Raw genomic sequence first — 27668 nt, 5'->3', positions numbered from 1 at the left:
TTAAATATTTATGGAGAGGACAGCAAAGTGAAAAAAAATTAAATGTTAGAGCAGAAGGTTAAGGTGTCAGTTTTATACTTGGGTTTCAAAATTTGTCAGAATTCTTGCAAAAAGCCTAGAGTTTGGATCTAGTCCCACCAAAGACTAACTGTAGACATTTTAATGGTAGACTTCGACTCATATTCTATACTTTTATTTAGTAGATAGTTATTGAGTGCCCACCATGTTCATAACACTGTGTTGGGAGTAGGAAATACAAAGATGACTAAAGCTCAGTCTATAACTTCAAAGATCTAATAACATGTATGAGGAGAGATATATGTATTATACCAACATACAAATGCACATGGACTTTAGAATGAGAACCAACTGGGATAAAATCCCAGGCTTGCCAACAAATAGCTGCACTTGTTTGCCCTCCTCTAGTCTTCTTCTTGATCCTAATGTTATGCTTTCAATGAACCCTCAGTCACAGTCCAGAGCTTTTGGAAATGCTAAAGAGTCATAGCACATCTTAACTTTTCTCTCATTTAAATGGAATAGTCTCACTTTTATCTCTTAGCATTAATAACTCCTAAATAATAATCATATATAAGCTAAACAATGATTTCTTCAAGTAAGCCAAGCCTGACTTTTCTGATTAATCAAATACCACTAACTTTGAACATCTTGAACTTCTAATGATTGCAAGTTGTATGTGATTATTGATAAATTTCTTTCTTCTCCTGTCTAATGCTTACTATTAAAGGATAAGATCTTGAACAAAGTACGCTAAACATAATAGACACTTGTGAAATACTTCAGAATGAAGACCCTTCATATCACTGCATATTAGTTTTTTTCCTAACTGCTCTTACCACACACAAAATAAATACATAAATAAATAAAACAAATATATGGACACCAGGAAACTCTGAGAGATGTTTATATCTATTACCTTGATTGTAGTAATGATGTCATGTGTGTTTTCATGTCCAAATTCATCAGATTGTATACATTAAATATGCAAAGTTCTTTGTGTATTAAACCTCAAAGCTATTAAAATGGATATATACATACCTTACCTTAAATGACTAAGTATTAATTTAATTAATTCATTCAAAAACACATATTAAACATCTACTACCTATCCCATAGGTTTTTTTTTTTTTTTTTTTTGAGGGAAGGGATGTTGGAGGATGGACTTGGGATAGAGTGTTTAATAGACAAAGAACTTGCCCTCAGAGAGTTTACAGCACAGTGAGGAAAAACACATTAAATATGTGATCAGTAATATGAAGTGGTTTCAACTGCTTTGAATTCGAAGAGTGTAGAACCACAAGCTAGTAATGGAAGCCTGATTTTAGAAGTAATGGTTGAAAAAGTCTTGTTTTTAGCAGGGGTATTTGTCAGTTCCTTGACTGAATTGAAGGACTTAGCCATATTAATACCTAAGGGAGTTGCATTTCAGGCAGAAGGAACAACAAAAGCAATGGCCATGAGTGGAATGTGCTTGGAGTATATGAGAAACTATACGGAAACTGTAAATGAGAAAGTGGAAAGAGTGTGAATAAGACAAATGAATGAGAGTAAAAATGAGGGGAGATCCGATTTAAGCATAAATCAGGATCCATAGTATGTAAGGCCTTCCAAGTCAGCATGGACATTAGAAGTTTAGAAAAATGAGGAAGTTTTAGTAGAAGGGAAAAGAACACATTTTAGCAGATGGCAAAACAGAAGACTGAAGGTAAATGAAATAAGATAAAAAATATATAAATATGTATATATATATATATATATATATATATATACACACACACACATACATACATACACACACACACACACACACACATATGTGTGTATGTATATGTATATAATCTATGGCAGATACTGAGAGTGAGTTTTCCAAAAAGTGTTATCAATTAATTTGTAAGCCAAGCAGCAATATATGAGTGTTACACAGTCTATCCCTATCAACCCTAGGTATGATTTATCCTGTTTAAGTATCCTTTGCCTATTTCAAGTGGACAAAATAATTTTCCCCCATTTGTTCCTATTAATTTTATTGTTTCACCATTTACAGTTAAATGTCCAATCCATTCAAATTAATTTTCATGTATATTTGCAGTAAGATAAATATTTATTTTTCCATATCTCTCCGTATCCTATTGACCAATATCAATTATTGAAAAAAACTTTTCACCCTTGTACCTCCCTGCCACCTTTATGTGAAGTTGTCTTTTAATGTCCAAGGTGTCAATTTTCAAGGCATAAATCATTTCATTATTTTGATTTAGACATGTGCTACAATTTCCCCTACTGCACCATCCATACTCTTCCCACCTCACATGGCTATTTCATATAAGGAGTTCACCAGTATCAATGCTCAAAACAGGTGGCCCAAAGTTACCTGAGCAGCAGCTAGAACCAGGATACCTTGACCCTTCCTTGTCTTCTTGAATGGAGAAAATCAATCTCTCATATAACAGATGTTCTCCTGAAAACAAATAAGACAGACACCCCATATTGCTAGAATTAAGCAACTCAGAGTAGAAAATTATGTGTAATCAAGTCTTATTGCCTCTTTTTTAATTTACTACTTTGTTTAAAATCCTCATTAATGAATACCCAAACCTTGCTTAGATTCCTTTCTAAAGAGCACTAAGTTCCTTTGCCCTGTCAATTTCTTACACATTTACTGTTTCTTTGTCTATATATTCTGGGCCAAGAAAAAACAGAAAAATGATAAGCCTACGCAGGGGATGATTTTGATGTGGTGTATTGTTTATACAACACTTTCTTTACAAGCCCTCTTGTTTATACTCCACTTCAGAATAAACAAGACAGAACTGTCCTTCTATGGCTGATAGTAGATCTTTCATCAGCAAGACAAGACTGTAGGCTCTAAGCAACATTATAAGTCTCTGGCTTAATCTTTCTCTCATCCGGGTATAGAAATTTCATAAAATTATTATTATTTTTTTATCATAGAAAAGGGTAACAATGCATCCAAATGTATTTTAAAAACCACTTATCTCCCTTTCTTAAAATAAATAATTTTATAAAGCAATTCTAGTGTCAGCTATTTTAACAGAGTTCAAAAGAGAAAAGCATTTTAGAAGTTTGCAATGAATCATCCCTTGTAAAAGAACAACTAATTTCATTTTTCACAGTTCTTTCTAGCTGTGCAACTAAAATTGCCTTGTGTAAATTAGTATGAGATTTTGTTGGGAGAAGCACAGCTTGAGGTTGTAGAAAACTTCTAACACTTATATCTTATCAGCAATATGCTTTTCTGTTTTGTGATCACAAGTTTTCCCTCTGTCTCCTTTTTACTGAAAAGTCCTGCTGTTTTTTCCCCACACACAGCAAGTGTTATGTCCCCCTGGGCTACAATACTGAGCATACTGACACACACATTTCTGATCCCTTGATGGTGATTTAGACTAAAGGGAGTTTATTGGATTTTTTTTCCTCAAGTCTTCCCAGCATAATGTGTTGAGGTTTTTAACATAATTGTATAATTAACATCTATTTAAAAAATACTGAGTAATGTGAGAAACAAAATGTTTTTTTTAAACTTTTATATCATGCAATTTGTCGAAATTACATGAGAATTCGACATCATTTTATTCTTAGTAACTGTTATTTTGTGATCAGAGTTGAAATAAAGTATTATTCTTTTCTCAGGATATATACTAAAATATCTTACAATTTAATAGATTTTTCACATTAAATGTGATATCAATGTTGATGTTAAAATAAATATATATTTTATGTAGTCTCCTTAAAACATAATTTAAAAATTTGGATAGGACTTACTAAAAACCTTTACATAAAATAATTGCCTTGTTTCTGGCAAAGGAAACATTCCAACATATACCAATATACAGCTTATAATATTAAGAATCATATTAAATTTAGTAAATTTCAAATATCTATTTTTATATCAAATGTTTCCTTAATACCTAATATTTTCTTGTTAGCAATTTTAATAATAATATTCACATGCCTTATCACTTAAGGTTGATTACTTGAAGATAAAATAATTATTTGCAAAGATCAAATGATGAGTTTATTTTTATTCTATAGGTAAATATGATCCATAATTACACCATTGCGTAGAACAGTAAAAAATGGACCCTACGATCTACCGGGTAGTAACCCTACAAAACCTAAACACCACAAATCTTATCAAACTGAACTTAATGATTTAATCACTTAAAGTTATGTATCTTTTGCACATTTATGTTTATAATGTCAAATAAGTCTGGGGTTTTTTCTGGTCAACAATCTTAAATATAGTTTCAGATAAAATGATCTGCATTAGGTAATACAAGTTTTATTGACTATATGGTGATCCTCCCATATGAAAAGCAACATTTCCATATATATAAGAATCTACTTTTTATGAAAGCAAAGCACTAGTATTAAGAGAAGATTGAGTTATTCAGTCTTAACAATGTTGTGTGCTGAGATTAAAGTTTAACCAACTTTACCCCTCAGAGTAAGAGGGCAATGGACCTAGTAAAGAGAAGGCAGAGTGTAATGGTTAAGGTGGCAGAGCCAGGTGACTGACTGGGTTCAGACCTGAGCCCCAATAGTGATTAGATGTATATCCCTGGCAATTTCAGTTAACTTTTTATCTATAAAATGTACCAGCTTCAGAAAGATCTTATAAGATTTACATGAATCCTTAAGACAAGTAGAATGTACTATGCAAACAACCTTAAGACAAATAGAATGTGCTATGCAAACATTGACTATTTAGTAGTATTAGTTAGAAAATTTTCCTTTTCGACCAAAAGAACGTTTTTTGTTTGTTTGTTTTTGTTTACTATATACTGTATTTTAAAAAAAAAATAGATTTGAAATGTGAGATATTTACCTAGGCAAGCAAACTACCCCATAGGCCCAACCAGAGTCACCATCTATTTGTGAAATAGTTTATTGGAACACAGACCATGTTCAATTATTTACATATTATCTATGACTGCTTTTGCACTAAACAGAACTAAGTAGGTGCAAAAGAAACTACAAAGCATAAAATATTTACTCTCTGTCCCTTTACAGAAAAAGTTTGCCAACTACTATGTGATTCATAACACCTGCAATATCAACTGATATTTATCGTTTTCTAAGAAATTTTACTTCCTTTCTCTTATTTTTTAAAAAATGTGCCATACTTACTTTTCATTGTATATATCTTGCTTTATTTCATTGGATGGCAGGTATTCAGAAGGAAATGATTTGGACTTTAGAATCTGTGACTTGGATAATCATCAGTCCCCTAAATTCACTTCCTAATCTGTAAAAGAATCCAATAGGGTGCCTAGAATATAGTATGGATTGTTATCCATCCCATAGTATTCTCACAATAAATATATTTGTTAGACTAGGCAGAAAAGTGTTATATATTAGTCTTATAGACAAAGAACTAATGTTTGAATATCATATCAAATTACTTGTTATTTAGGAAGGAAAAAAAAGAAAACTAAAATTTATTGTCTACTGGTTAGAACACAGATTTTAAAGGCTAATCTATAGGTTCATACCTTATCTCTGTTGTTTATTAACTGTGACCTTGGCCTTAATCTACCTGTGCCTATTTCTCTTATTTTAAAAATATTAAATAAATAATTCCTACTTCATTGAGTTGTTTTGAGAATGAAACAAGCTAATATGTAAAAATACTCAAATTAGTAGGTATAAACTAAACATTATAAAATCATTACTTTAGTATTAACCATCTTCAATGCACCAGAACATCAAGTATTATGCTAATTAATTATTGTAACAATTTTAGATGTTATAATTCTCCCTGATAAAGGTAGGTTCGTATGCAGGTAGATAAACGGATGGATGGATGGATGGATGGATGGATGGATGGATGGATGGATAGATAGATGAGAGAGAGAGAGAGAGAAGAATCTGTGGTTGTGGCACTGGTCATTTAAGAGACTTGCTCAGGTTCCTACAGAAAAATTGGTGGAACTGGAATTCATATCCAGGTCTGTCTACCCTGCAGCGAAAATATTCTCTCTAGTAATCTAGTATTCAGTAGTCTTATTTCAATATCAGAGCCAAGATTCTTTCAACTACTCCAGTGACTATTTTGTCTCTGAAAGATGTTCTATTATTATCATGTTCTCTCACTTCTTTCTGTGTAGCTATAACTGGAGATGTCAGTGGATGAGAGGAAATTCATATTTAAGCATGTAAAATACATGTTTTATATGTTCTCTTCTTGACCTTTATAACATGTTTTTGAAGTAGGTATTTATAGATGAGTTAAAAGGTTTGCCAAAGTCACACACTTTAAGTGTTCCGTTCCAGGCCTTTTGAATCCAAATTTCATGTTCTTTCCAAAAATACCCCTACGTTCTTAGCACTTACGTCTATCTTGCAAAAGAGAGTCACTCTCCACATATATATTACATGTACATTATATATGTACGTTATGTATCATACATATGCACATATATACATATATATTATGTAAGATATATAATGTGAATGCTCATATACAAAACATATATTTATATACCTGTTATACTAATATACAAACAGAAACATTTATTTATACTTATATATTATCAGACTGTGATAGACAAAATAATAGCAATCCAAAGATGTACATGTCCTCATCCCCAAAACTTCTGAATATGTAACCTTGTGTGGCAAAACCGACTTGGCAGATGTGATAGAGCTAAGAATCTTGAAATCAGAAGATTACCTTGAATTACCCAGGTAAGCCCAATGTAATCAGAAGAGTCCTTATAAAAGGAAGTCAAGAAGATCAGAATTAAAGAGAGCTGAAGATGCTACACTTCTGTCTTTGAAGATGGAGAAGGGGTTAAGAGACAAGGAATGTAGGCAGCATCTAGAAACTGGAAAAACAAGAAGAAAGATTATCTTCCCAGAGCCTCCAGAAGGAACACAGACCCTGGATCCATTTAAAACTTCTGATCTCTGAACTATATAAATATGTGTTGCTTAAAGCCACTAGATTTGTGGTAATTGGTTACAATGACAACAGGAAACAGAGTTACAGATAGAAGTAAAAGACATGTTATTAGGAAATTTCAGTTTAGAAACTAAACAGATAATTGATCAAAATACTTTAATATAGCAAGGCAAGTGCTATGATCATTATCTTATTATCCCTCTTTCCTACTTAATTTTTCTACATAGGGTGTATCACCATCTGATGTATTTTATATACATAAAATATATAAAATATATTTTATGTATATAAAATGTCTGACATGGTAGTTGTAAAACATTATTTGTTAAATTTATAAAAGAACAATAGCCCAGAAGACTTTGTAATTGTAGAGAAAAAAAATTTAAGTGTGGAGAAATGAAGAATAAGACCAGGGGAATTTCTTATTTGTTAATAAAATTTTCTCTTGAAAATGCTCATGCAGCATTTTGAAAAAAATTCTGAAAGGAGCTGGGCTAAGCCATGATGACTCTATTTTCATGAAGGATTTGAGCTAGGGCTAGGCATTTAAGAGTGAGTGTGCTAGTCCATTTGAACTTCTATAACAAAATATCATAGATTGGTGTTATTATTTCTCATGTTCTGGAGGCTGAGAAGTACAAGGACAAGATACTAAAAGATGCCGTGTCTGGTAAAAGTTCACTTCCTAGATGGCCATCTTTTCACTATAACTTTATATGAAAGAAGGGGCTAAGGAGCTCTATGGGGTCTCTTTCATAAAGGTATTAATCCTATTCATGAAGGCTCAAGCCTTCTGACCTAAGCATCTCCCAAAGTCCCTGGCTACTAATACCATCATATTGGGTGTTAGGTTATAAAATATGAATTTTAGAGGTATATAAATATTCAATATATAGCAGTGAGTATAGGTCCTTATATTCAAGAAGAAATACACAAAGCAGAAAAATAATTTGGAATGAACAATATGTGCTTATCAGATGCTTAATGTAACAGTATCGTTAATTTATGGTAAATGCCTGGGAATCATAAGAAATAATGTTTGATAGATTTTGTTAGGCTATAGTAAAATAATAAAAGGAAAGAATAACCTGGAACATGTATACCAAGATATGTATTTTGGATAAAATATAAGTATGTTGTTTGGAAATCAATGTTATATAACTGAAGTAGTATTATCTTTAGTCAAAGGCAGACTCATGTTTGATTCCCTGGACTACCACGTGCTCAAATTATTTTCACCTCCTCCTCATTATCCTTCTTTACTTTACAGGTTGATTAAGGAAAACAAATAATGCATGTAAAGCATCTAGGAGATATGACGTCAAATGTATGCAAAATAATAGTTAATGCTTGCCATACAATTTGAAATTAACATCTTATTTTAGACAGTGTAAACGAATGTGATGTATTTGTATTCTGGAGAAATAAGTTGATTTCGTAAAAAATTAATAAATGGAAACCTCATTTAAAGTGAAGTAGGGAGATTAGAAGGAGAAGCTCTCACACTCTACACTGACTGAGAAGCATGACAGGAGAAACTCTGTAACTGCCCTTCCCAACTTCCTTTCTCCCTCTATAAAAAATTTTCTTCTCCTTTGTTTTAGCTGACTTGCAAATGGCCCACCAAGGCTGCAGGTACTGGACTGCAATTCCTGTTGTTCCTGAATAAATTCATTTCTGCTGAGAATTACCTGGTTGATTTTTGTTTATGATCAACAATTTCATTGGCATGTGAAACTATTACTTCAAAGAAGTGTAAAGCAAATAAAGCAATTGCATAAAGTTTATCTTTGACCCCTACCTAGCTTTCTTTTTCCATCTATCTAATAACTAGTCACCTTCTCTTCTGCTCTCCCAAGAAAAAATGGTCTTCAGTTTGATATTCACAATAATCCACTTAGGCATACAGTCATTCAGAGGTAGATTATACAAAAGCATACTCTTAATCACAGCTCTTTTATATAGAACATCAAAAGCATAAAAGCATATGTGGAACACAACTTATAAAAGATCATTTGCAAACTCTAATAGAGCAAGTAATTTGGTATGAGACATTAATTGAACTAAACCTCAGAAATTACAATATTGTTTTTCATTTATAATTCACTATAATATACAGACAATAAGATATCTTTTCCCAAGTTTCTTTGCAGTATATCTCCAAAGCCCATTGTAATTTCTGGAATATATATATATATATATATATATAATTGTGACAACATGGATAGACCTTGAGGGTATAATGCCAAGTGAAATAAGTCAGACAGGGCAATACAAATATTTGAAAACATGTTTAATGTCTAGCCTATAGTATCATGAAAATTTAATTTACTATGTACAACCATACTCATCTGTCAATAAATTAAAACAGTATAAACACCGTATTTTACTGTATAATCTCATATGTGAAGTCTAAAAAAAAAAGTCAAACTCATAGAAACAAAGTAGAATGGTGGTTGCCAGGGGCTGGGGCAGAAAATGGGAATGTGTTGGTAAAAGGGTACAAACTTTCAGTTATGAGATCTATAAGTTCTGGGAATCTAATATTCAGCATGGTGACTATAATTAACAAGATTGAATTTTATACTTTAAAGTTACTATGAGCGATCTTAAATGTTTTTAGGGTACACACACAAGTTGTAATTATGTGAGATGATGAATGTATTAACTAATCTTATTGTGGTAATAATTTTGCAACATATATGTGTATCAAATCATCACATGGCACACCTTAAACTTATACAATGTTATTTGTTAATTATATCTCAATAAAACTGGAAAAAATCAGTTGAAAATTATTTTTTACTCTCATTCTTTCAACCTCTCAAATCTTTTTAAGGCATTTTGCTCACTGAATGTCTCTGTACCAGAAAGGGATCATATCTTTGTCTATCAACTTACCACTCTCTCTACTTTGAATTTATCTCATCAAATTATATTAATAGGTTATGTGCCCTGCGAACTGCCATAAAGCTTTGGCCACTTCAAATTATAAATAGTTTATACCCACATATAAACTATGTAGATATCAAATTCTCATTGTGTCTATTTTCCCCTGCTATATCTTCAATGAATCCCTTAGATATTATGTCATTATGTACTATGGGTCTGAAAGAATATTTCTTTTGTTCACCTGTTAAAAAAATCCAATGTATCAATCGTTTTACAAAATTTCAATCTTATCCAGCACCAAAGTTTACTAATGATTAGCAAGGTGCACAAGAAAGTTACAACCTTGTCTGCCACACTGAGAGGTCCTTAATCCATCAGAATCAGCTCTGTGAGTCTCCATTTCCATCTTGGATGTATTTTTGCTATAGGTGGACAGGTATTAACCCAGTGCAGAAAGAATTAGCAAAAAGCTGTGGAATTTCTCAGTTTTATATCTAAATACTATGTCATTGATGCATTCCATTACTCTACAAATTTGCAATTTATTTACAACCAATAATTTAGACTGAGAAGATATATTCAGCTAAAACTGTCCTTAGTTTAATACTAAGTACATAGCAAACCTTTCAAACATTCCATATAGTAAATTTTACCATAAATGTTTGCAGAATATTCTGATTAGTGTCAGTGTGTCTCAGACATCTGGGTGGGATTAAAGGTTATAGATAAATGTAAAAATTCATCAACTGATACACCTTAAATTTGGGTGCTTTATACTGTAAGGGTCCCCAATCTCCAGGTTGTGGACCAGTACTGGTCCTTGGCCTGTTGCAATCGGCCTTCACAGCAGGAAGTGATCGGTGGGCTAGCAAGTGAAGCTTCATCTGTATCTGCAGCCACCACCCCCTGCCCAAGTGCTAGCATCATCACTTCAGCTCCACCTTAGGTCATCGGATTCTAACAGGAGCACCGGTCTCTGGTGCCAAAAAGTTTGGGGACCACTGCTTTACAATATATGTTCTATACTTCAATTAAAAGTAAGCAAATTGGTTGGTAGGTAGGTAGGTAAGTAGGTAGGTAGAGATGAGAGATAGATGAAAGGTAGATAGACGATAGATAGATAGCAGATAGATGGATAGATAGATAGAACAGATATTCCAATTGAAATGTCAGTGTGGGAGAGGTGAGGCAGAGAGAGAGTAAGAGAGAATATGAATGCAAGTGTAAAGAATAGAGACAAAAAGAGAAAATCAGACAGTAGGAGGAGTTTTCAAAGTGAAGCTTTGTAGAAATTTCAGGAATTCTTTGAGCCAAAGAAAATAATAGCAGTCTCTATCTCTTCCCTTCCCACTTTTCTTCTCTCTCTCCTCTTCTTCTAAAAGTGTTGTTTACATAGCATGAAATCTTTGATTTGTGTTCCTGATAACGTACTTTTTTACCTCACATTTTAATTGTACTTTTACTCTAAGTAAATTATGTTTTAAATCTTTAAAAATGTTTTATAAGTAATTTGGGTGGAAAGAAAGAGCAAATAACATAAACTATAAAGCTTTCCATATTCCATTACATTTCTCTAGTTCCCAGCCCTTCTAGCTCTGGGAAACAAGTATTCTTACTCATGAATCCCACAAAGTTTTATATCTCAGATTCTTCCACATCCCTTTATTTATAAGTCATCTTCAGTTTGTAGCTCAGAGAAAACAATCAGCAGTTCACACTGCCTTTTTTTATTTTTTGTCAGAAAGTAGAAACACTTCATTAAATTATCTGAACTGCATGTGGTAAAATATTAATAATGGTTTAGACTTAGGATATGTAAATATTTCATTTTATTTCTTATTTTGTGTTTTAATTATTAAAGCACTTTAAATAAAATATAAACATAACCATGACAATAAGGATATCAGTGTTTATGACTACCTGTATAATGAAAGATATGGTGGAGAACCAACCAACAGAATGTCCTCTTAGCTAAATATGGAGGGAATAAGTACTTACACATCATAATTTATTTATAAGAGAAACTCAGAAGGCTGTAGGCTATACCAGTAATCAAATTAAGAGAAAGAAAAGTCTAAAAATTAGAAAACAAACTCTAATTTTGACATATTTAATATGCAATGTCTTTTGAATACTAAGAATATAACTTTTGATGGGCAGTTAAAATGCTAAATGGAAGCTCTATGATGGGTAAATGTCAGACACAAACTTTTGAGGGGTTTTCCTCTTTTAAGATGACTAAATTTGGCAAGGACAGGTTTTATAAGAAAAGACAAGAACTTCTCAGTTAAAATTTGAAGTATTTGAGTGAATATCTTTTCTTTTATGCTTTCTCTATTTTCAATATGTGCACATTGTTGGCAAGATAGTGGCATCACACCTAGTTTCTTATTTAGATGTAATTTTATCTGAGTAAGATGGCCAGCTCCCCTCTTGAGAGTTTCTTCCCTCACTTTTTGTAGTCTGAGAGAAATTTTCTCTTGACAATAATTTTTCCAAGGTTTCTATGTAGCTCATTAGAATTCTGCACTGGAGTTTAGGGCAAATTTCCAGCTTGTATCAAAATAGTAATTCTATTTGCTTTGTTTTTTGGGTATATGTTTAGGAATTTCAGGTATAAATTTAGTATAAAATATATATATATGTGCCCTGATTCTTGTCAAAAACATACTCAAATAGCCTCTTAAGATCATCCTAATTCAATAAAGTTTAATAAATCTCCCTTATAAATATTTTGTTATCCAAATAAAAAAGAGTAAGCGAAGAGAATTAAATGTATTAGTAGACAATCTAGAAAAAGTTGTATCAATGACTTTAATTTACACTGATGTAATATTTTCAACTTTAAAAATGAAACATTTATTTCCTATTTTTAAAAAGAGACAGTAATAACTAATTTTATCCAAGCCAGTTTTTATTTTTAATTAACCTACTTAGAACATTTAACCATAAATATAGAACTTTAATTTTCCACTTAATATTTTTTGGGCTCAGGAAATGATCTATAACAGAAGTCCTAGTATAGGGAGATTTCCTTATTTGAAAACATTTTTAATGTCTAGTCTATAATATTATGAAAATTTAATTTACTATGTATAATCATATCCATCAATAAATTAAAAATTGATATAAAAACAGATATTTAACCATTTTTATATCATCTTATGATTTGAATAACAAAAAGGGATGTAAAAATTCTTGACATTTTGTATACTATTGAATGAGTGTATGAAGTAAACCACTTTTATTCAAGACCTCCTGAAATAAGATGCAGATGAGTAATACCACAGATATTCATGCTTCAGTCTGCATGATCTTGGTTGTAAGATTTTTTTCCTAAAAATTTTTATATATGTCTTCTGTTTCAATGTCTGAATTGTTGACAGTCACTTAAACTCATTAACTATAATTTCAATAAGGCCTCCATCATTGATACTCATTTGAATCTCAAGTCACTCCTTGGCAGGTTCAAAATCTAGCCTCATTTTTGCTTGTGAATTAAATAAAATATACAGTTAAACAGCTCCTGAATTTCCATGCATTATCTTTCAGGTTCCATCTCCCTTCCTTCAGTGTTAGTATCTTGTAATAATTCAGCTGATTTCTGAATTAATTAGATTCAATCAACAAACAGCTTTTAATGGTCAGGACCACAACAGGTCAGGCAGCCAAATATTTCAAATCACACCTACCGTATTATTCCTTGGAGGAGATACTTTTTATCTCACTGAAACAATTTCTGAAGACATTATATAGTAGGTTGACATTTTAAGTAATCCTTCACAGGTGTAGCTCTAATTCAGCAATTATGAATTGGATGGTGTACGCTTGAAAGCTTCCTTGGTTGACCGGAGCCTCAATTCTTGAAATCAAATTATTGGAACAAATCTAACCTTGTTGAATGGTACTAAAATTAAACAATAGTATCCGGCAACCCGATAATATTTTGTTTTGTTTTTTAAATCACTTTATTAAGATATAATTGACATAGAAAAAGCTATGTATTTTTAAGGAATACAACTTGATGAATTTGAAGATAAATATACGTTTATGAACCATCACTACAATTTATGTCATAAACGTATTCATCACCTTCAAAAACTTCCTTCCCTCCTTCTTCTTTATTTCACTGTAATAATACAAGAGATATACCCACTCAGCAACTTTTTAAATATTCAATATAGAATTATTAGCCATTCTGTATAGGAGATCCTTAGACTTTTTATCTTGCATAAATGAAACTTTTTATCCTATGACTAATACTTCCTATTTACTCCTCCCAGTTCCTGGTAACCACCAGCCTATGCTCTATTTCTTTTTTTATTTTTCTTCTTTTAAAGCTGCATCTCTTTTATTTTTAATCTTTCGGGGTCTATTTCTTATGTGTGTCTAGTGTGGCAAGCAGTGAGATTTAAATTTTTTATTTTTTTCTGATTTTATTGAGGTCTAATTAACATAAAATATTGTATAAGTTTAAAGCCTATAATATAACTTATATGTATATATTGCAAAATGATTACCACAATAAATTAACATGCATCACCTCACAGTTACATTTTTTTCTGTGATGAAAAAATTTTTAGATCTTCTCTATTAGCAACTTTCAAATATATAATACATTATTCTTAACTATAGTCCTCCTGCTGTGCATTACTTCCCCAGAACTTAATTATCTTATAACTGAAAGTGTGTACCTTGACCATCTTCAACCAATTCCCCCCAGCCACCACCTCCCCACCTCTGATAACCACAAACCTGATATCTTTTCTATGAGTTTGGTGTTTTTAGATTCTAAATATAAGTGAAATCATGTTTTTAATGAGTGAAAAGTCAGACACAGAAGGCAGATACTAAACCACTTACATAAAGAATCTAAAATAGTCAAGCCCAATAGCGTTTTCTTTTTGGGGGCGGGGGGAGGTCTAATTTTTTACGATCAGTTGTCCCACAACTTTATCAGTTTTGTAGTATGAAACCTATTGTTTACTACCTAAAAAATAGATAAGGATTTTGTTATCTTGGAGTCTGAAGACTATCTTCAGGAAAGGCACTGATATCTAATCAGTTTCCTCTCTTGCAAAAAAAAAAAAGAAAAAACAATTTAATTCAAAAATTCCATTTATATATTATATGTAATATATATTATGGAATATATATATATTCCATATATGTATTAAATTCCATATTAAATTGTTTCATTTAATTAACAGATGACTTTACATCCCCAAAGTCACACAGACATAATTCTAACTCACAAATAAAGAGACCAAGGAAAAAAAGGAATAAAAAAAAAAGGAATAAGTCTGCAGATAATAATTTAGTGTAGTTTGAAAATAATATATGCAAGATAAGAAAATAGTACAAACAAAATCTATGAATATCGTGGCATGCATAAAGAGCTTAGATTCATTTACTGGAACTTCCTGAAAAAAACTTATTTTAAGTAAAGTTGAAACAATGTTCAATATTACGGTTGGGGAAACAAAAGTGAAAAGAAATCTTCCTAAATGGTGGGTAAAAATAATTTACCATGTGCTATATAAAAAAGACATCATACATAACTGTTAAAAATGCTAGCCCTAACAAAATTTCATGTATTCTGTATCCAAGAGATCCATGGTATTAATAGAAAGAGACCTTTCTGTTTATTGCAGATTTCTCTTTATAACTGAACAAAATCAATCCTCAGAGTTTCACAGGGGGAAAAAATCATATTCCAAATCAAATGCCATCTGTCCTACAATAAGATAATAGCCACCATATTGGCTTTACCTGTATACGTAACACTTCTATTCAACATAATACTAGAAGTCCGAGTCAAGCAATAAAAAAATAATAATAATAATAATTAAAAGGCATTCAAGTAGGGAAGAAAGAAGTAAAATTATCTGTTTGCAGATGATACAATCTCATATCATATGTACAAAACACTAAAGAGTTCATCAAAAAACTGTTGGAATAAACAAATTTATAAAATTTGCAATTCAGCAAAGTTACGGGACACAAAATTGATGTACAAAAATCAGAGTGCTTCTACACATTAAAAGAGAATTATGTGAAATGGAGATTAAGTAAACAATCCCATTTATATCAGCACGATAAAGAATAAAATATTTAGGAATGAACTTAACCAAAGAGGTGAAAAACTTATACACCAAAAATTATAAAAACTAATGATGATATTAAAACAGACACAAATAAATGAAAAGACATCCCTCGTGTATAGACTGGAAGAATTAATACTCTTAAACTATCCATACTACCTAAAGACTTAGTTGTTATGTGTGACTATAGGTTCATCAAAGGTAACAAATATAATGCTCTGGTGAGTGATGTTGATAGTAGGGGAGCTATGCATGTGTAGGGACCTAAAAGGAAGTGAAATAACACTCGTGGGAGAAGATATTTTCAAAACATAGTCAGCTTCTATAAAGACCATAAAGACGACTTATGCATGCCTTTCCACCTGCAAAAACTCATATCTCCCAGGCCGCTAAAAAATAGTAAGATGATGGTCCATCAAATTGTCATTCATTATTCCCTCTCTTATTTAGTCTTCTGAATTACAGAAATTGAATATCCATAATTTTGTTTTATAACATATTATCACTATTTTTTCCGTGAATGACCTTGTTTCATCCCTGCGCCACTCCTAGAGTAGCAATCAATTAAAATTTCATTAGCACTTCCTTTACATACATATACGTACATGCACACACACAATCTACATAGTTTTATAACTTAAATGCTTAGTTTTATTGTTTTCAAACTTTATAAAAAGATATAAAGGTAAGCATTCTCCTGTGCTTTGTCTTACTTTTTCACTAAATATTAAATTCCAAAGGGAATGATGCTAATTTCTTCAAAGTGTATAGGATTTTAATTTTACCTTGGAATTACTTTATTCTATTTTATTATAGAATCAGTTTTGTTGCTGTTGATAAATTTGTGACTAAAAAGAATAAGGTAATTAAAAAATAATCAGGTAAGTATTAAAATTAAACCAATAGGTAGGTAATATTATGATAAATAACTCTCTCTCTGAGAGCCACATAGTAACTAATCAATAGCTTAGCTAGTTCACAGATGGAAAATAGAGAAGTGAGTCCAGAAACTTAAAGCTGAGAAATACTACAAATAAAGAAAAAAACATAAATAAGAAACATGATAATTCAACAATAATAATATAAACACTTTTTAAATTTTAAAATTTACCTTAGAGGTGAAAACACCACGCATGGCCTTTTTGAGGGAACTTCTACAATGTAGGAACTTTAAAGAACGCTTAGCAGACTGTTGGTTCCCACTGCATATTATTCCGGATAGTTAAGGTTATGTTGAGGCCTAAAAACAAAACAACAATAACAGAACTGCATGGCAATGACTTATTATGACAAAGATTTTTTTTTTTTCTCTACTGCGCAAAGTTGGCTGTGAATCCCAGCAACTTTTAAAGGCACTTCAAGGTTATAGGGTTAGGGTATGACCCTTTCTTAAAAGGCATCCTTTATGGTTATTCCACGAGAGAAGGGAAATCTCACATAGGAAATTAGATGCTTTGGCCTGGAAGTTGTTTATACTCATAACCAATTAGCCAGAATTTGTCATGCAGCCCCGCCCAACCGCATAGAGGTTGAGAAATGCAATTTCCTATGTATTTGAAAGAGAATCATATTGTAAATAATATAATTCCTATAACATACCTAAACCATACAGATATGGAGTTTTTTCTCATATTTACTCCCTCTGTAACTACTAGCATTTATCTCTTTTTTCCCTTAAGCTGTCCCGAAAAGTCTTGTCATAATAATAATGATCCTTATTGTGTAGTGAATGGCTGAACAGTGTTCTAACATATATATATATATATATATATATTGCTTAATTAACTAATCTCCTATTTTGGAGTAAAAGTTATGTTTGGAAGAGTTTCCTATTATAAACACAGCTGTGGCGATCATCTTTCTAGAAAGTCTTGCTAAAAATTCTTAATTTAAAAATATTAGTTATCTGCAACATGATATATTTTTTCTATCAATTTAATATCCAAATAAAATTGGCCTAAGTCTCCATTTTCTTTATTGCAGAAAGTCCAATGCTCTTGCCAAAAACTTGGTTATGTCTGGTCCAAAGTTTACCACCTCTGAATTCACCGCAGTGCTCTTCTCAACTGTTCCACTATGGTATTTACACACTGACTCCATGCACAAGTTTTGTGATCATGATATGAGAAGTTGTATCATTTCATTGCCTGTCACAGTCAAAGTTGAAACTGCATATTTGTCATTCCCATCACTGGGAGTTTATTTATTTATTTATTTATTTTTGGACACACTGATATCGATTGCTGATTATTCATTCACCGAGCACATTATGCCCTCTAGAGTTTGATCGTCTCGCTATAATTCTAGAGTTTGCTTTCCCACCCCTTCCCACCTATCCATCTCTTCTTTATTCACTTTCAAATTTCTTTTCTTTCAAATTATGCCACAGAATCACTTTTGTACATGCAAAACCATTGCTACATAGTTGAATATATGGACTGCTCTGAGATTTAAGTTATCTCTTCTTCCCTTTAAAAATAATTTGCCTTCCTTAGGAGTCAGTTCTGGTTTAAAACTATGATTTTGACTGAAGGCTACACTCTGTTACAGTATTGGGAGGTTTTTATGTGTTTTTAAATAAAATGTTCAAGCAGACCCTAGCATAAAACTATATAATTCACATTAGTTATTGTTATTACAAATTGCATTTCCCCCACAATAGCATATGCTTTTCCCTTTATCTTATCTACAAAATTTTGTCAAAATGAAATGGTATTTTTCTCAGATTTCATTGAGATTTTTATAATAGCTTATATTTTAAGAATTTTCAACATCTTAAAAATTATTTCCTAATTATATAAGCACCACTTATTTAGGCTTTTTGTAAATGATACCATAGTCATTGTATTCTATGTTTATTTTATGTATCTTTTCCCCTTTGCTACTGATTCATATCCTGTGGTTTTTAATTTTTTTCCTAAAGGGATTATAGAAATAGCATACTTTCCAACTCCTTGCATGTCAATGAATGCCCTTCTCTTGTCTTCCCAAGTGAAAGATAGCCTGACGGGTTATGTCACAGAGGGCATGCAAACTCTTTTTCACATAATGCTGATAATGAGCCCTTGTCTTCTGACATTTAGTGCTGCAGAACATCCTACTGTCAACCTCATTATTTCTCCATTTCTGTCTGCTTGATGGTACGGTTTCTTCTTTCTTATATATACTTTTAAAGTACCAGTACTGATCTAGTACAAATTTATCTTCATCAGTGTTACTTATTATTGTTCACTCATTCGACCTCTGCACTAAAATCTGTCTTTAGATAGAGAAATTTAAAACAAAATTTATTGATCCATTTTCTTTTATTTACTCTGATTACTGTTTGGTTGCCTCTCGCAACACTTTCCCTATCTCTCCACCCCTATCAGAACTTTTGGTTGTTCATGAGACACTGCAAACACATCCTTGATTAAAGTCTTACATTTATGTTTGCTTTTGTCTGGAACACTCCACTATCTGAAAGGGACATGTCTTACTTCTCTCAGTCTTTGCCCCATATTACTTTCACAGAAAACACAGATGCTTTAGAAAAACTAGCAGATTGACAACCACTACACAAAAACCCATACTCTCAATCCTGTTTATAATTTGCCTTTCTTAATTTCATAGCACTTCTCATTACCTACCACGATATATATTTTACCTCAATTACTTTCGTGTATTTATCCTCAACATTCCTGCCAGTGCACACCCAGTATGAGCTCCTCAAGAGAAGATTCATTATTTTTTTCTCAAATTTATCACTCTATCTCCAACTCTGAGAGAGGTTTCTGAAATATATAAATGTCGTTGGACAACAGATGGATGGATGAGTGAACTGGGTGTATGAATGAATGAATGGACGAATGAATACTTCCTCACTTTACACATGATCAGGTACCTATGATACCACTGTAGGACCACATATCTTAATTCTTCAAAAATGCATTTTTTAACGGCATTAAAAAATGTATTTTTTTCTATCATTTTAAAGAATTAATCTACCTTGTCTTTGTCATGAATTTTTATTCTCCAATCTGCAGTTGATTTATGCTAATGCATTTTCATATTTGTATATACATTTTAACCTATAGAAAGTCTTTCCATAACTCAACTTAGTGATTATGTAGCCTTACACTTTTACTTTTACTTTTACTGTTAATGCAATATCTCTTGAATAAATTCAAAATATGAATTAAAGTAAGATTAAAAGTTAATTCAAGTGGTAAAATGAGAGCTGAATAAAATGGATCGGTCATTGCTAAAACTTTGGCCTTTGTGTTTATGTTTTTTTCTTTTAGAGGCAACTACAATTAATTTAATCAATCTTTATCTAACAAGAATATCCTCATAAGGAAACACCATTTACTTAGTGCATCATCTATGTCTTATTTATAAGTCACAAAGACCACAAAGAAACTTCTAATTTCTATAAACTCCCATACCAGAAGCACTTTTAGAAAATGTTGATTAATCATTTTAATGGCATTTGATTATTAACTATAATTTGACTGTTAAGAACTGCCCACAGAGTAAGCACTGGTCTCCTATCGTTGAATTCCAAAATTGTAGTGAGATTCTAGTAAGGATCTAAAACAGACTTTTCCGTTTGAGATGGTACATCAAAACTGACTTGTCAGTTCTGTCAAATTGGCAACATGGACAGATTTAAAATGAAAAAAGAATATGAAACTTTTGTAGTTATAAAAAGATATTTAATGATTAACATATGTCCAGAATATAATAGGCCAACTTTTAAAGTCATGGCCATGAATAAAATAATAATAATTTTAACATTTATAACAACTAATATGTATTAGTCCTTAATTAATTTTGAGCTTTGTATGTAAAGCGAAATTCACACTTATTTTTATATTAAATACTTGTAATAATTCCATGAAGCTTTTAAATTTCTTTTTAGAAAATAATATTAAGGATCACAAAATATATATAATGGGCACAAAGTAATGTTGTTTTATCTGGCAGCACCAAATTGTGAATCTAAGTCTATCTAAGCATAGAGCTCATTATTTTATGATTTTCTTATCTTTACTTACCCAATTTTATCTACACATAATCAGTCATTTCTTTTGCCTGAGCAACAATTGCTTCAATATTAATGATATCAAATCTTACTTTTAATTTGAATGATTTTTCTCCCACTATGGAGCAAAAAATATGAACTAAGTCTACATACTGACATAGGTGCATCAGGGTTAGTGATTCACTGACCAGATTGTATAAAGTGATATAGAGTATAATTTTTAAAACTATAAAACTAATGACTAGGAACGATGAAATACATATGTTACATAGGACATAGAAAATGCGTTGTCTGGCAACACATCAAAAAGTATAAGTTAGGCAGTATAAAATTCTAATGAATAGCTGAATAAGGCTGAAGTACATTTAACTTAGAGTATAATAACTGTGAATGATTATTGCATGTACAGTTAGTTTTTAACATTGCTCTGCACTATTACAATCTAATTACATGTTTTGTTAGATTAAAATATTCTGCGAAATTTTTAACAAGTGGGCAAAGACAATAAAGAAGCTGAAAATGTTCATAGTATATAAGCCATTCCTGATGATATTTGAAAAGGGTTTAATAACATGTTATATCAGCAAAACAAGATCTTAATCCAGTGGTTAATAAACTTACTCTTAATATTATTAAATGTGTTTATTTTTCTTCAAAGCAGTGGCATGGCCCAAAACAGTTACCCTCCAATCACTGGATTTTCAAACTCTTATTTCTCATGGAAAATTGAAATAGTTTTCTTACATTACAAAAATAACATGGAATCTTGTGAGAATGCTGACCCCAGAAAGCAAACTGTATTCCAACACAAAATGATGGAAAACAGCTTCAAAACACAAATTATATTTATGCTGAGTTTTCAGTATTTAATAGGAACTTAGAAGAGCACAAGAAAATAATAATGTAATATATATAATGAGATTGCATTTATATTGAAAATAATAATATATAATTCAAATTGAAATAATTTCATTTGGGAAATATATACTTATATCTCATCATAAAATACTTGTAACTTCAGCCTATATATAGCTATCTATGTATTGCTTTCTAAGTCATCAGAACTTCCAAACAACTCTGTTATTAATAGAAATAAAAGTTTTATAAATATTTAAGAATTATTAGTAATATTAATATTATTCAGCAATTATTTATAATAATCAGTAGATATCAAAGTTATTATTACTTGTTTGAACAATATAATATTAAAATAAAAACCTAAGTTAAAAACCTCAAATAAACAAACAAGCTTATGTACCACTATGATATTAAGCAAATAGATTATAAAAGTTTTTTCATTAAAACATAATGACAATGACTATTGAACTAATTAAAATAACTTAACATATTAAAATAAAAATCATTCTTTTCAACTTTTGTTAATTTTCTCTGAAAGTAGGAAGCAGATGAAATGTAATAAAAATATAAAAATTAGTTCAAATTTATATATTCCATTTACTATAAATTAAGAGTTTTTTTTGACTGTGTTAAAGAAAATGTTTTCTGTCTTTCTTTGCTGAATGTATTTATGTTATTATGATTGAATGTGCAAACAAAACTGTTTAGGTAACTTCATAATATGCTTCAATAAACCAGAAAGAATTTGCAACAACAGTTTGCAATCTAACTTATTATTGTTGTTATTATAACATAGTTTGCCTTATTAGATGTGGCTTTCTAGCAATTTCTTCTTTTGATTTTTTAATACATCTTCACACAATGAGAGTTTGAACAGAATTGAGAGTCCTGAAGTAAACCCATGATTATATGGGCAAATAATTTTTGACAAAGAAGCCTAAAACATACAGTGAAAAAAGAAAGCCTCTTCAACAAATGGTACTGGGAAAACTGGAAAGCCATCTGCAAAAGAATGAAATTAGACTGCTGTCTATCGCCACACACCAAAGTTAAATCAAAATGGATTAAGGACCTGAATATAAGACATGAAACAGTAAATTGCAGAGAAGAAAACATAGGAACTAAACTCATAGACCTTGGATTTAAAGAGGATTTTATGATTTGACCTCAAAGGCAAGGGAAGCAAAAGCAAAAATAAATGAATGGGACTATATCAAACTAAAAAGCTTCTGCACAGCAAAAGAAACTGCCAACAAGGTAGAGACAACTATCTAAATGGGCAAATATATTTGTAAGCAACGCCTCAATAAGGGTCTTTTTTTTTATTATTTTTATTTTTTTACTACCACTAGTAAATGCACACCTGCAATATCATATCTGGGGTTCTTTACAGTGATAACTTGGTAAAGACACAGCAAAAAAAGACTCAAATTTATTAATTTAAAATCCCTATTGGAATAGCTTAAAAGAGCTGGTAAGTAGTGGTCCTGAGTACTTCACATTTTTGTAGTTACTTTCTATCTGATAAGTCATTTTTCATCAAAATGATATTTATTGTGGGAAGAGGGCAAAGTAGGAAGCACCAGGAATCTATCTCCTTACCAAAATAACAACTGCATTGGCAGAATCATACGATGTAACTCATGGAATTCTAGAGTCTATTCAAGGCTTATAACTTCCAGGGCTAGGCTTGGGAAGTAAATTGTGATTAATTTTGGTCAATTTCAATCCTTAGCATAGCAGCAACTACTCATACACCACCACCAGCCACGAGGCAAGCAGCTGTGCAAGTATTCCTGGAGCACTTTGCATACAGTTTGTGGGAGCCATTGAGCAAAAAGAAGAACCCAATTTTAAAATATTGGATATCAGTGTTGTGACTACTGATTGCTGCTTCTGATCACAAAGATGCAGATAAAATAGGGCACATGGTTGTTGCACCTTTCTCTATTGCTATAAGCCCCTCTCCCTCCTACTGAAGAGACTTACAGGAGATTTAAAGAGTAGGTGCTTTTCCCCCACTATCCAACAATTTGTTTTTTTCTTTTTCCTATTTTGAGAGCCAGACAGTAAACACTAATCTATTCAAAAGCAACTGCCTATAAGGAGAAAATTAGAAAGTGACTGTGCATGCACAAAGTATAGGCTCAGAAAGACATCAGAAGACCTTAAATTTATACCTCAGAGACTCCTTGACCAAGGGGTGGCTCATAACAATGAAAAACAAAACACAAAAACAATAACAAAAAATTAACAAATCTTGGGGAAAGGAGAGAATCTGATTTCCAGAGTTACCACATTACTAGATCCAAATGCACATTTTGAACAACAACAAAAAAGCAGAAGGTAAACAAAGAAAAAAAATGTGGCCCATTCAAAGGGAAAAAATAAAACAACAGAAGTTATCCTTATAAAAGACCTTATGTCAAATCTATTAGACGAAGAATTTAAAACAACTGTCTTAAAGATGTTCAAAGAACTAAAGGAAGATGTGGAGAAAGTCATGAAATGATATATGAATGAAATAGAAATATTAATAAAAAGACAAAATACCTAAAAGAGAAACTAATAAGAAATTCTGGAGCTATAAAATAAGATAATTGAAATAAAAAATTCACTGGAGGATTTAAAGATTTAACCAGTTAGAAGAATTAGTGAACTTGAAAATAGCATAATGTAAATTATTGTCTTAGAACAGAAAAAAAAAAAAATTGAAGTGAACAGAGACTAGAGGGACTATGGGAAGTCCCATGAAAGAAAAGTGGAGAGAGAATATTTCAAAAAATAAGGGCAGGAAACTTCCCAGAGTTGATGAAAGACATAAACATAAACTTCCAAGAAGCTCAGCAAATTCCAGTTAAGATTGACTTAATGAGACCTACTTCAAGACACATGATAATCAAAATTTCTAAAGACAGGAAGAGAATCTTGAAAAAAGCAAGAGAAGCCATTCATTACATACAGGGGATCTTCGACAAAATTATCAGCACATTTCTCATCAAAAACTCGGGAGATGGAAGGCAGTGGGCCTTGATCTATTCAAAGTGCCAAAATTAAGAAAATAGACAGCTCAATCAAAAATCCTATACTCAGCAAAACTGTCCTACAAAGCGAGGTCCAAATAAAGCTATTCCTAGAGAAACAAAAGCTGGGGCATTTTTTACCAGTAGACTTGCCCTGCATAAAATGTTCAGAGGAGTTCTGGAGGGTGAAATGAAAGGACAGTAACTCAAAGCTACATGAAGATTTAAATATCTCAATAAAAGTAAGTACATTGACAATTACAAAAGCTAGTATTTTATAACAATGATTTGTAACACTTTGTTTTCTACATGATTTAAGAAACACATTTTTTAAATGTATTTTTAATCCAAAGGCTAGTAAGTGTCATAAATGTAGTTTGTTCCAACACCGATTTAAGAGACTAATGGTTTTAAAATAATTATTAGTTTATGTTTTGAGGCACGTGACACATAAAGACATAATTTTGTGATATAAACAACCAAAGAGCTGGGAATGAAGCTGTAAAACAGCAGAGTTTTAGTAAGTTATTGAAGTTAAGATGGTATAAATTTAAATTAGAGTGTTAAAAGTTTAGAATGTTAAATATAACATTCATGGTAACCACAAATAAAAGAACTATAGAATATACACAAAAAGAAATAAGAAACCAATTTCAACATTTTACTTCAAAAAATTAGCTAAACACAGAAGAAAATAATACATAAAATGAGGGACAAAAACTTCTAAGCCAGTTAGAAAACAAGCAGCAAGATGACAAAAGTAAGTCCCTCTTTATCAGTAATACTTCAATTGTAAATGGGTTCATTCTCTAATCAAAAATTCCATATTGGTAGACTGGATAAAAACACAACTAAATGCTATCTACAAGAGGCTCACTTTAGAATACAAATAGATTAAACTTAAAAGGGTGGAACAAGATATTCCATGCAAATATTAACCAAAAGAGAGCAGTACTGAAAGAATTAAATAAATGAATAAAAAAAAAAAACTTTCCCATTTCACGGCCTGGAAGACTTATTATTATTAAGATGGCAACACAACCTTAAGTGAACCCTAAGGAGTCAAAGCAATCTCTTATATAAATCCTGATGACACTTTTTGCAGAAACAGTAAAACTCATCCTAAAAGTCGTATGGATTATCAAGGTACCCAAATAGACAGAGCAATCTTGAAAAACAATAAAACTGGAGAACTAATGCTTCCTGATTCCAAGATGTACCACAAAGCGAAAGTAATCAAAACATTGTGCTACGGCATTAAGACAGACATGTACACCAATGGAACAAAATATCCTAGATATAAACAGTCAAATGATTTTCGACAAAAATACCAAGACCATTCAATGGGAAAGGAGTATTTTCTCAAGAAATGGTCCTGACAAAACTAGATATCCACTTTCAAATAATGAAGTTGGACTCTTTCCTAACATTATATGCAAAAATTAATTCAAAACGGATCAGAGATCTACATCACATTTATAAGATCTAAAACTATAAATCTCTTATAAGAAAACTTTTTAGGTAAAAGCTTTATGACAATGCAATGATTTCTTGGAACTGACACCAAAGGTACAGGCAACAACAAAAAAACCCAAACTGGACTTGAAATTTGGTGCATCAAAAGACACTATCAAAAGAGCAAAAAGACAATCCATGAAATAGGAGATAATATTTTCAAATTATACATCTGATAAATAATTAATATCCAGAATACATAGGAAACTTCTAAAACTCAACGATAAAACCAAATTAAAAAATGGGCTTGAATAGACATTTCTCCAAAGAAAATATGTAAATAGCTAAGCAGCACATAAAAAAATACTCAATATCACTAATCATTGAGAGTATACAAATCATAACTACAATGAGATAACACCTCACACACATTAGGATGGCTACTATAAAAAAAGGCAGAAAATAATTAGTGTTGGCAAAGATGTAGAGAAATTAAAAATTGAGTTACAATATGATCCTGCAATTTCACTTCTGGGTATATACTCAAAAGAATTAGAAGCTGGTAACAAAGATATTTGCACTCTCATGTTCACAGTAGCATTATTTACAATAACTAAAATGTGGAAACAACCCAAGTGTCCATTTATGGTTAAATACATAAGCAAAATGCAGTATGTACACAGAACGAAATATTATTCGGCCTTAAAAAAGGAAGGAAATTCTGACATGCTGCAACAGGATAAACTTTTAGGACATTATGATAAGTGAAATAAAACAATTTCAAAAATAGAAATACTGTACAATTCTACTTATATGAAGCACTTAAGAATAATCAAAATCTTAGAAAGTATATAAAAAGTAGAATGGTGGTTGCCAGGGGCTGAGGAGAGGAGGGAATGAGAAGTTATTGTTTAATGGATATAGAGTTTCAGTTTTGAAGATGAAAATAGTTATTTAGATAAATGACAGTAATGATTGCATAATGGTTACATTATGAATGTAATTACTAACTGAACTCTACACTTAAAATGGTTAAGATGGTAAATTTTATGTTATATATGTTTACCACAATAAAAAAAAATTGAAAAAAATATTTATTGACCACTATGCTAAGTCCTGGGCATCTGTGTCTTTTAAATTAACAGATAAATAATATATGGTCATTATAGTCAAGAAACGTATTACTGATAAAGAAAAAAGCCACATAAACACATAAGCAAACAGTATAATTTAATAATTTCTATAATTGAAATAGGAATATTGTATTAGTAGATGAGAGGGTCATTCTCAGAACATTAAAGAAATGTTCCCATGTGGAAATGCCTTTGTGAGGATTCAGTGTTTGAAATTTTTTGATTAAT

The sequence above is a fragment of the Pteropus medius genome, unplaced genomic scaffold, assembly GCF_902729225.1.
Source record: "Pteropus medius unplaced genomic scaffold, Ma_sr-lr_union100, whole genome shotgun sequence".
Lineage (NCBI taxonomy): Eukaryota > Metazoa > Chordata > Mammalia > Chiroptera > Pteropodidae > Pteropus > Pteropus medius.
The sequence above is the reverse complement of the archived record's forward strand: the minus strand, read 5'-3'. Positions refer to the sequence as shown.